This window comes from Pongo abelii, chromosome 10, assembly GCF_028885655.2.
Source record: "Pongo abelii isolate AG06213 chromosome 10, NHGRI_mPonAbe1-v2.0_pri, whole genome shotgun sequence".
Taxonomy (NCBI): Eukaryota; Metazoa; Chordata; class Mammalia; order Primates; family Hominidae; genus Pongo; species Pongo abelii.
In genome coordinates this window covers 129,597,459-129,609,567 of record NC_071995.2, presented here as the reverse complement: position 1 = coordinate 129,609,567, position 12,109 = coordinate 129,597,459, and the positions used below count along the sequence as shown (strand labels likewise).

General features: G+C 49.6%; 1 protein-coding gene across 3 annotated transcripts in view; it reads left to right on the top strand.

The window, feature by feature from the left end:
- RIMBP2 (RIMS binding protein 2) overlaps positions 1-12,109 on the top strand; it is a 323,541-nt gene that overhangs the window by 56,042 nt on the left and 255,390 nt on the right. Inside the window, exon 2 of one of the 3 annotated variants that reach the window (XM_054527742.1) lies at positions 2,361-2,466. The exons of the other annotated variants lie outside the window; for them this stretch is intronic. The gene's annotated coding sequence lies outside the window, so the exon portion shown is untranslated. The remainder of the gene's footprint in view (positions 1-2,360; positions 2,467-12,109) is intronic. 3 annotated transcript variants of the gene reach the window in all.

The window sequence follows — 12,109 nt, the reverse complement described above, 5'->3', positions numbered from 1 at the left end:
CAATAAGAACAGTCACCGAGAGGAGATACCCATGAGATTCCAGAGAGAAGGGTAGAGAATGAAGAGAGGAGGTTCCTGGCAAATCTTTGGGCTTGTTTATTTATTAATTTTATTTTTTTTTGAGACAAGGTCGCCCTGTTGCCCAGGCTGGAGTGCAGCGATGTGATGATGCCTCCCAGGCTCAGGTGATCCTCCCACCTGAGCCCCCTGAGTAGCTGGGACTACAGGCATGGACCGCCCAGCTAATTTTTGTATTTTTTGTAGTGATGGGGTTTCACCATGTTGCCCAGGCTGGTCTCAAACTCCTGGCCTCCAGTGATTCACTGGCCTTGGCCTCTCGAAGTGTTGGGATTACAGGCATGAGCCACTGAGCCCAGCCTTCCGGCATATTTACATCCCAGTTACCAAAGCCAAGAGCTGTGGGCGGTGTTCGTGCTTCCTGGAGGTCTCCCAGATGTTTTATGTCAGCACCTGCTCCCTTCCTGAATACATGATGCAGCGCTATCCCGGCCCTCTGCCTGTCTCGTAGACACAGGAGCCACTTGTGGCCATCGAGCTCTGGAACTGTGGCTTGACTGAACAGAAATGTGTCGTGTTAAGATTCTTGAGGACGTAGTAAAAGAATGGGCTGGGCGTGGTGGCTCATGCCTATAATCGCAGCACTTTGGGAGGCTAAGGCAGGTGGATTGCTTGAGCCTAAGAGGTGGAGGTTGCAATGAGCCGAGATTGTGCCACCGTACTCCAGCCATGGTGACAGAGTGAGACCCTGTGCGGGAAAAAAAAGAGAATGTAAAATAGTATTAATAACTCTTTTTTTTTTTTGAGATGGAGCCTTGCTGTGTCACCTAGGCTGGAGTGCAGTGACAAGATCTCAGCTCACTGCAACCTCTTCCTCATGGGTTCAAGAAATTCTCCTGTCTTGGCCTCCCAAGTAGCTGGAATTACAGGAACGTGCCACCACGCCTGGCTAATTTTTGTATTTTTTAGTAGAGATGGGGTTTCACTATGTTGGCCAGGCTGGTCTCTAACTCCTGACCTCAGGTGATCCACCCACCTTGGCCTCCCAAAGTGCTGGGATTATAGGCATGAGCCACCGCGCCCCGCTGGCATTAATCATTTTAATTATTAATTCATTCCATGTTGAAATGGTAATATTTTGGATATACTGAGTGAAATAAAATATGAAAATTAGTTTTATCTGTTACTTCCACTTTTTTTTTTGAGACGGAGTCTCACTCTGTCACCCAGGCTGGAGTGCAGTGGTGCGATCTCGGCTCACTGCAACCTCCGCCTCCCGGGTTCACACCATTCTCCTGCCTCAGCCTCCTGAGTAGCTGGGACTACAGGTGCCACCACCACGCCTGGCTAATTTTTTATATTTTTAGTAGAGACGGGGTTTCCCTGTGTTAGCCAGGATGGTCTCGATCTCCTGACCTCGTGATCCGCCCACCTCAGCCTCCCAGAGTGCTGGGATTACAGGCGTGAGCCACCGCGCCCAGCCGACATTAATAATTTTAATTATTAATTCATTCCATGTTGAAATGGTAATATTTTGGATATATGGAGTGAAATAAAATATGAAAATTAGTTTTATCTGTTACTTCCACTTTTTTTAAGGTGGCCACTGGACAGTGTAAAGTTATGCAGGTGGCTGACACTGTTTCTCTTGGATGGCACTGGGTGAGCCCACTCCTGACCTTGCCAGATCTTCAGTCTTTTCCACAAAGGGGGATGAAGATGATTTATGGGGAGTCCCTGTGCTGGCATGGTGGAGGAAGGAAGGCTGGCGTGGTGGAGGAAGGAAGGCTGGCGTGGTGGAGGGAGGGAGGCTGGCATGGTGGAGGAAGGAAGGCTGGCGTGGTGGAGGGAGGGAGGCTGGCATGGTGGAGGGAGGGAGGTTGAGTGAGGTGAGGATGCCAGGAGCATGGTATAGAGCCGAGAGTTTCAGCATTTTTTCTCACTTGTGCACTTGCATCTCCGCCTGGTCTATTGCCACCCGCCTCCCTGTGCAACACCATCACTCACATTCTTCCAGGATTCAGGACACAGCAACGAAGGCTCAGTGGGTGCGGGCTGATTGCAGGAGCAGAGTCCTCTCCTGCCCAGAACCCTGCTTGGGAGGGAGCTTGTTTTTTCCTCGTAAAATGGCCCCAGCCTTGCTCCTCTGTGGACTCAGGGCAACCGGAGGCTGCAGCTACCGCGCTTGCCTATGAATATTTAAGTGGCAGTTTAGCTTTCAGACCAAGCACATCAGTGGCCAAGATCAAGCTTTTTGACCTTTTGTCAATTTACTCAGTGAAATATGATGCTCCTGGTCTCCTTTTTTCAAATTGTTGTCTGCCGTCTCTTTTTTTTCATAGTTGAAATGGCTGCGTGTTCCCCAAATGCAGTATAGAAGACTGTGAATGTTCGCATCGATTGCAAATACACGAGTGCAAATGACAGATCCGTGTTCTTGCCCAGGAGGTAGGTGCGTGTTGGCTGCTTCAGAGATGGCCTGACTGTGGAGTTTCGGGACCAGTGGCCGCTAGACAGTAGCCAGCACAGGTGGTGTGTGTTAGTATTGGCTCAGGCTGGGCTCAGAGAACGCTTCATGTCAACATGGGAGCCTGGCTTGTGCTGTTCCCTCCTCTGAGCTGACCTCCCGCCTCAGGCTCCTGGAAGCCGTGGCCTTCCAGTCACAAAGCTGCTCTCCCGAGCTGGGGCATTCATTGCTGGTTAGTGCCGTCGTCTTTTAAGTACTGGGAAGGTGGGGCGGAGTCCTGGAGAGAGGTTGGGGGAAAAACCCAAGCACTTGGGAGGCAGCGTCACGTTGCTGAACTCTGCTCCTGCACAAATGCGCGTGTGGAATACGGTTTGCCTTGTGTCCAGCCGTACTTCCTCTGATTTTAAATATTCTCAGCCAGGCCTATTTAAAGCCAGATAAATAAAACACCAAAAGGGAAATGTAAAACACAACTCGTTGGGTAGCTTGTTCCGTGTAACATCAGAGGCTGGGGATCGCACACTGAAACGAGAGAAAATGTTCGAGTGGAAGGCGGGACCTGGAGCCTAGCGCGCTGGGGCTCCATCCTCCACCCTCACTGCCCCCGCGCAGCCCTTCTGTGGGTCAGTTCTCCCCTGTGCCCTGGACGGAGGTGCCGGTGGATGCTGCTGCATTGCTTTGACGATGGATCTTTCTCTCTGTCTTCCATCCCCCAAGCTCTATCAGTTTAGTTACGTGAATATCCAAACCACATCTGACCTCGTCTGAACTTAGAGCTTTTTCTTTCTCCTCCCAGGGCCTGCTTCCGGCTGAGAGCCTGCAGTGTGTGTAGGGGGGGTGATCTCTGTTTTATTTTCTGGCTGTTATGAGCTGAATTGTGGCCCTCCCACCCAACAAAGGTGTGGAAGTCCTAACTCCCAGTACCTGTGAATGTGACCTTATTTGCAAATAGGGTCTTTGCAGATGGGCAAAGTTAAGATGAGGACATGAGGATGTGCCCTCATCCCATATAACTAGTGTTCTTTAAGAGAGGGAAATTTGGCCACGTGTGGTGACACACACCTGTAATCCCAGCTTTGAAAGGCCAAGCTGGGAGGATTGTTTCAGCCCAGGAGTTTGAGATCAACCTGAACAACATAGCAAGACCCCATCTCTAGAAATAAAAATGTAAAAAAATAGTAGGCGTGGTGGTACACACCTATAGTCCCACGTCTGTAGGAGACTGAGGCAGGAGGATCACTTGAGCCTGGGAGTTCAATGCAGTGAGCTATGATTACACCAATGCACTCCTGCCTGGGTGAGAGAGTGAGACCGTTTTAATTTTTTTTGACAGGGTATCATTCTGTTGCCCAGGCTGGAGTGCCGTGGTGCAATCTTGGCTCACTGCAACCTCCTCCTCCCAGGCTCAAACCATCCTCCCACCTCAGCCTCCCAAGTAGCTGGGACCACAGGCGTGCACCACCACACCCAGCTAATGAGACCTTGCTTTTTTTTTTTCAGTACATAAATTTTAGAAAGTTAATAACATAAAAATTTTAGAAAGGGGAAGTTTAGGCACAGAGATAGACAAACGTGGAGGGAAGACGGCGTGAAGACGCGGGGAGGTCGCTCACAAGCCGAGGAGTGCCTGAGGCTTCCAGGAGTCAGGGGGAGCCCGGGGCAGATTCTCCCGACAGCCTCAGAAAGAAACAGGCCTGCTGGGGCTGCTTGATCTCAGACTTCCAGCCTCCAGAGCTGAGAGAGGAAATTTCTGTTGTTTAAGCCACTTGGTTTGTGGCATTTTGTTTGCCTCAGGACACAAATGCACTGGCTTAGTCCCAGGAGAGGGGACATGAAAGGGAAAGCTTCTCTCTGTATGATGCTGTCAGGAGCTGGCCCAGCCCCACCGGGATGGGCAGAATTCTAGCCCCTGCCTGCCAGGGTTCCCTGGAGATCCTACTTCCTCCTCCTCTTCTCTCCCTTCCCCTTATGGGAGGGAAGGTGCCTCTCAGATGGCTCCCTTGTGATTCTTGCCAGGGTCCCCCCACCCCTTTAGGAACCATCTTCCACAGAACATTAGCCAAACCGAGGCCCACTCTCTCACTCCTGGCCCTCCCGGGGCCCATACAAAACCTCTCTTTATTCTGCTGGCAGAGCAGCTGGCCATGTCCCCTCTCCCCATCCTCCACGGTGTCCCCAGCCCCAAGCCTGCAGGCCGGCCTTGCTGGAACCCATGCTCTAAGATGGACATGAGGGAGCTCCCTCCATCCCCTAGAAGGGCTGGATTCCAGGACAGCGCTCCCACCAGCATCCTCTTTTCACTTCTGGCTCTCCCAGCATCTTCCCTCTTGTCCCCTCTGCCATGGACTGCGTGGTGCCTCTGCCCACATTCCCGTCGCCTGTGCCTTGACCTGAGCTGCTCTGTCTGAAGCCAGCATCCCTCCCTTTTCATTCTGGCCGGCTTCAAGATGGTGTCCAAACAAGGGCAAATTTGAGGAGCTGAGGGAGAGCTGAAGTTGATGGTGTGTGTGTGTGCACATATGTGTCTGTGTTTGCCTGTATATACATATGTGTGCCTGTGTGTGAATGTTTGAATAATTGAACTCTGTTCGCTCTGTGTAGTAACCACACATTTTTTCTGTGTCTATGCAACATTTACAAACATAGATCATATTTTTAGTTCAGAAAGAAAATCTCAATAAATTTCCTAAAGTGGAAATCAATGGTTTGGGGCCTATTCTATGGGCCCAGAGCCTCCCTCCACTGATGGCGTTTCTCTGACTCTCCGTCCTGCCCACCCCTCCTTGGTCTTTTCCTCGCTCCCACAGATATTTGAATAGTTACAATGCATCAGGCAAGATAAATAAGGTCCTTACAGAGTTTGCATTCTCACAGAGTGGCAGACAGTTGGTAAATAACGAGGTAATTTCAGACAGCAGCAAGGGCAATGAAGAAAATAAAACAGGGAAGTAATGCTGGCTGGTGGGGCGGGGTGATGTTACACGCAGATTCTCCTTCACTGGAGAGGCCTTTGCTGCCCTGCGTAGGGCACACTCCTCTTTGTCCTCTGTCCAGCACCCCATTCTCTCCCTGTAGAGACCTTCTAGCGTGTCATTTGTGTGTTTTCGGCATCCAGATTGCTGGGTTATGTTGATGTGGTTTGGATGTGTGTCCCCCCAAATCTCATGTTGAAATGTGATCCCAGTGTTGAGGTAGGACCTGGTGGGACGTGTTTGGGTCATGGGAGCAGATCCCTCATGAATAGCTGGGCTCTATCCCCTGGGTGATAAGTGAGTTCTTGCTCAGTTAGTTCATGTGAAATCTGGTTGTTGAAAAGTGTGGCACCTCCTCCCTGGCTTTCTTGCTGTTGCTCTCACTGTGTGGCATGCTGGCTCCTCTTTGTCTTCCTCCACGATTGGAAGCTTCCTGCTCACTAGAAGCTGAGCAGATGCCTGCACCCTGTTTTCTGTACAGCCTGCAGAACCATGAGCCAATCAAGTCTGTTTTCCTTCTAAATTACCCAGCCTCAGGTATTTCTTTATAGCAATGCAAAAATGGCCTAACATGGAACATTGGTACAAAGGAGTGGGGCATTGCTATAAAGATACCTGAAAGCGTGGAAGCAGCTTTGGAACTGGGTAATAGGCAGAGGGTGGAAAAGTTTGGAGAGCTCAGAAGAAGACAGGAAGGTGAGGAATTGTTTGGAACTTCTTGGAGACTGGTTAAATGGTTGTGACCAAAATGCCAATAGTGACTTGGACAGTGAAGTCCAGGTTGATGTGGTCTCAGCTGGAAATGAGAAAGTTAAGGGAACTGGAGTAAAGGTCACCCATATTATGCCTAAGCAAAGAACTTGGCTGCATTGTATCTGTGTCCTAGGGCTTTATGGAAGTTTGAACTTAAGAGTGATAACCTAGGGTATCTGGTGGAAGAAATTTCTAAAAAGCAAAGCAAAGCATTCAAGATGTGACCTGGCTGCTTCTAATAACCTATGCTCAGATACAGAAGCAAAGAAATGACTTAAAGTTGGACCCAAGTGCTAATATCCAAGACAACAGGAAACAGGCCTCAAATGCATTTCAGAGATCTTTTAGGCAGCCCCTCCCATCACAGCCCAGAGGCCTAGGAGGAAAGAATAGTTTCAGGGGCCAGGTCCAGGGCCCCGCTGCCCTGCACAGCTTCAGGACACTGCTTCCTGCATCCTGGGCACTCTGACTCCAGCGTCAGCTCAAAGGGCCCTGGGTATAGCTTGGGCCACAGTTCTGAGGGTGCAAGCCATTAGCCTTTGGGGCTTCCACATGTTGTTAAACCTGTGGGTGCACAGAATGCAAGCATGAAGGAGGCTTGGTGGCTTCCACCTAGATTTCAGAAGATTTATGGGAAAGTCTGGGTTCCCAGCTAGAAGCCTGCCACAGGGGTGGAGCCCCCACAGAGAAGGTCCGCTAGGACAGGCTGAGGGGAACTGTGGGGTTGCAGCTCCCACACAGAGTCCCCACTGGGGCAGTGCCTAGTGGAGTTGGTGAGAAGAGGGTCACCCTCCAGGCCCCAGAATGGTAGATCCACCAACAGCTTGCATTCTGAGCCTGGAAAAGCCACAGGCACTTAACTCTAACCTGTGAGAGCAGCCGCAGGAGCTGCACCCTGCAAAGCCACAGGAGCCTACCCCTTGCACCAGTGTGCCCTGATGTGGGGCATGGAGTCAAGGATTATTTTGGAGATTTAAGATTTAATGACTGCCCTGCTATGTTTCAGAGTGGTATGGGCCTTGTTGCCCCTTTCTTTGGCCAATTTGTCACATTTGGAATGGGAATCTTTACCCAATGCCTAGACCACCACTGTATCTTGGAAGTAAACGACTTGATTTTACAGGCTCGTAGGTAGAAAGAACTTATCTCCAAATAAGGCTTAGAGCTTGGGACTTGAGACGTGGGACTTCTGAGTAAATGCTGGAATGAGTTAAGACTTTGCGGGACTGTTGGGAAGGCATGATTGTATTTTGCAATATGAGAAGGACATGAGATTTGGGGGACCAGGGGCAGAATGATACAGTTGGGATGTTGGCCCCTCCAAATCTCATGTCAAAATGTGATCCTCAGTGTTGAGAAGGGGCCTTGTGGGAGGTGATTGGATCATGGGGGTGGATCCCTCATCAATGGCTTAGCACCATTGTGAGTCCTCACTTGGTTAGTTCACGTGAGATCTGATTGTTTAAAAGGGTGGCACCTCTCCCCTTGCTCCCTTGCTCCCATTCTTGCCATATGATTTGATGGCTTCCCTTTGTATTCCACCATAATTGTAAATTCTGTGAGGTCTCACCAGAAGCAGGTGCCGGCACCATGCTGCCTATATACCCTGCAGAACCATGAGCCAATTAAAACTCTTTTCTTTATAAATCACCCAGGTTCAGGTGTTTCTTTATAGCAATGAAAAACAATCTAATACATATGGCAAAACCTAAGAGCCTTGCAAGACCACTGAGATGCTCAATATCCTCAAGGGAATGCAGATACAGCCCAATACAATCCATTAAGAAGTTGATAATAGAAACCCCCCACTCTGCAAATCTAACCACTGGACAATATTAACAAAAATGAGTGTAACAGATTAAAAAGTTAGGGCACCAAAGAGGGAAACAAAACTACAAGCCATTTAGAAGTTAAGGACAAGGATCTTACATTCTAAGGGTTGGCAAACTTTTTTGGAAAAAAGTCAGATGGTAAACATGTTCAGCTTTGCAGGCTAGACAGTCTTTGTGGCAACAACTAAACTTTGCTGCCATATACTAAGGCAGCCATAGATACTATGTAAACAAGTGGTGTGGCTGTGTTCCAACAAAACTTTATTTGCAAAAACAGGTGGTGGCCCAGATTTAACCTAAAGGCTACATAGTTTCCTGGGTCCTGCTATATACCAATACATAAGGTTATGCCAAAGCTACACTCCAAGGAAAATACATAGCTTCAGATCCTCTTATATGAATAAGAGTATTTAAAAAACCCAAATTAACCAAAACATTCAATGCCAGAAACTAGAAGACTAACAAGATAAAGCTGAGGCAGGAGGAAAGAGTGAATAAAGAGAAAAGCAGAACACAATGATTTAGCAGACAACAGCAGAACCAGCAAACAACCTCAAAGCCTAGTGCTTTTTAAAACTTCTATGAAATAAAATGCTTTTAATTCCTAAACATTTTTTTAACATCAAAAAGCTTTCCAAAAGCTATGATAACTGCTAAGACACAGGACTTGTTCAGTCTCTCAACGAAGAGTAGAGCTGGTACATAATCCTGCAGATAATTAAATTCCAAGCACAAATTCATAATGTGAAATGTGTTAAATTCATGAATGTGCATCCCTAGAAATCCTTAAGAGTCTCACAAAGGGCTGGTTCTTTGAAAAGACACACAGAAATGAAAAGATTCAGCTCGAAGGGTGTTTCCAGATCCCGCCCAGGTGAAGTTTTGGTCTCTTCTGGGTTCGTCGCTGCGTTTTCCATTAGCCTGGGGACCACCGTGCCAGGACGGCTGTGCCGTGGGCAGGCTCCAGGGCTGCCCGTGGTTTTCTCCTCTATAAAGTGGGAATGACCATCTCACCTGCACAATAGGGGAGTGGTGAGCTTGACATGGCTTCGTACGTAGGCATCACAGGCTCAGCACCCTGCCTTGCACATGGGAAGAACTCCGAGGTGTTGACAGCCTCCTCAACACCATCGCCCTGCCATCTATGTAATCATAGTCCTTACATTCCCCTCTAACAATGGATGCTTTGGAACCTGTCTTTCAGAGCCCCTGAGGTCTCCTTAGGCCGCCAGCAGGGCCCGCTGATCTCTCTCCCCCCTGCCTCCAGTGCACGTGCCCTTGGGCAATGCTGAGTACCCTGCAGAATAAAATTGAACAGTGCTGAGCTTTGTGGGACCCCAGATGTTGGTCTTTTTCAGAAAGCATCCCTGAGAAGCTTTGCTTGGAGGTGGAGATGCTTTAAGAAGCCAGGAGTGGAGCCTCAGTCCTGACCCAGGCTGTAGTTCTTCATTCTCAACAGAAATAAGTGGCTCGGAAGCTTTCTCAGCCTCTGCCAAGCATCCTTCCTGTGACATTTACAAAGCAGTTTCTTCTTCTTTTTTTTTAAAAAAAAACAAGGCTGTGTAAATTTTTGTTCAAGAAAACGCTGCTTGAAATCTGATATTTTCCTCCAAGGTCAGCAGGCTTGCATTTATTACCAGTGATTTTCTTTTAGGGCACAGGCCTAATTTAAATTATAAAAGCAATTGCTTGTTTTGAGGGGAAAAATCTCTCCCCCGATGCTCCACTTTGCCCCCAGAAAACAATGATCAGTTAAGAAAACAACTCAGAGTCTCCCTTGTTTACTGAGTTGGTGGAAAGGGGTCTTCAGACAATTAGAGTAAATCTGGGCTTGGACTGAGGTCAGCATTTGTATTTGAAAGCACAATTTTCAGAAGGCTTCCACGGCGGATTTCAAATACCAAGACAGGAGCATGCTCTGGGGACCCATCTGCTCACATGTGCTGCTGGAGGGGACACGGAGCCCCCAGGTGGGCAGGCCCCTGTGACTGGGTCACGCCCTGTGGCAGGGCTTCCCTGCTGAATCCACAGATAAAGAAAACAAGTGTTGTGAGATGCTTGCATTTAGCAAAGTGGTAGCAGCGAGCAGAAGGCTGGCTGGAGTAGGAAGAGCACAGATGTGGTGTTAAGAGCAGTTCTATTTAGAGCCCCAGGCTGGGAGCTGGCAGCATGTTTCGGAAAGGTGCCCAGATGTCCCCTGGAGGTTTTTAAGAATGGACCCGGCAGCTGGCTGCTGGGGAAGGTGGGCACGAGTCAGCCCCCAGGGACCACGCTGCACATGAAGGGCAGAAATGTACCCTTTGGACAGCTTGCAAGCTGCCCACCAAGCCCCCTTGGTGATGGGGGCAAGGCAGCAGTCGCAATTTCCTGTGTAGACTGCCTCCTTGGTTGCCTGCGAGCCCCCACTGCGTCTCCCCGAGGGTTCACCCCACACTTGAGGGTCAGGTCCTCAGGTTTGTTTTTTTTCAGCTTCAACAATATACTCTACACATCCCTCATCTCTGAGTCTCATACTGCTTGTTCCTGTTGAATCTCCGACCTGCAGACAAGGCTTGACTTTAGACTCTCCTGAGCCTACGCGTTGAAGGGAGGTGGGGCACCTTCTCCAGGGCCCGCAGAGTGTGAAGTCACTGAGTAGAGTACTCCCAGCACCCGCACGTCCTCTTCCGGGGCTGGGGTAGCTGGGCACCCCACCCTGTTCGGGTGCTGTCTTGGTGAAACTGTGAGCAGGGGGTAGGGAGACCACATCTCTGATTTTCTCAGGACTGAGAGGATCTCCAGGGCTGAAACTGGGAAAATCCAGGCCTACCAGGGTGAGTGAGTTGGTCCTCCCAGCATGGGGTATCCATTGTTTGGGGATCTCCTATGTGGCCCGCGCTATCTCTCCAAGGAAGGGTCTGCTAGCCGTTCACCCCAGATTTTTCCCCATTGCACAGAGTGGCTGTGGGAAGCCACTCCTCGGCGGAGGGGCGCGTTTCCCAGCAGCCCTTGGGTCTGGGTGGCCACGTGGCTTGTTCTGGCCAATGGGAGAGTGGAGCCCTGAGTCGGGCGAAGGCCCCGCCCTTCCCGGTACCCCACTGGCTGGACGCTGAGGCCATGAGGCCCCAGGGGTTGGGGAGCCACGGAGGGAAGGGGCCTGGGTCTCTAGTCACTGCATGGAGGGGAGCGGCCTGCGGCCAGGAGCACTCATCTCTCCTCTGAGGAAGAGAGAAATGTGCGTTGCGGCAAGCCCCACATTCCAGCACCTTTCTTGGTCTAGAGGCTGGCTTTGCAGTCACACACACACTTGGCACGGTTCTGTCCCCCCGGCTGCTCTCTTATCCGTAGCTTCCTCCTGCCACCCCCTACCCACCTCCCACTGAGCCTATCGGCCGCCACGAAGGGCAGGAAAAGCCGGGAGATCTGCTCCCGTGCCTCTGAGTCAGGAGGCCATTAAAGATCATGGAATCCGCATGAAAATGGCGTTCAGGGCCCACAGTATTTAACCCATGGTGCTGCTGCAAAAATTACCGTGTGCGATCCATTTCTCCGCAGCTCACGCCTGGAATCCCAGCACTTTGGGAGGCCGAGGCGGGCAGATCACCTGAGGTCAGGAGTTCGAGACCAGCCTGACCAACATGGAGAAATCCTGTCTCTACTAAAAATACAAAATTAGCTGGGCGTGGTGGCGCAGGCCTGTAATCCCAGCTACTCGGGAGGCTGAGGAGCGAGAATCGCTTGAACCCGGGAGGCGGAGGTCGCGGTGAGCCGAGATCGCGCCACTGCACTCCAGCCTGGGTAACAAGAGCGAAACTACGTCTCAAAAAAAACAAAAAACAAAAAACTAATTTTAGATAGTTTTTAACTTGATTATGATTAATGGAGTAATATATATTTATTGTAGAAAAAATTTTAAAGCACAGAAAATAATTTACAAAAACACATACCTCATTAAAATCATCATGGATAACATCAGATGTTTATAGCTTGAATTTGATTTTGCTGGGGGATTTAGAAAACGCATATAGATGGAATGTATTTTAAGGGGATATTATGAAGTTTTTATTTTCTCCTTTATGCTTTTCAAT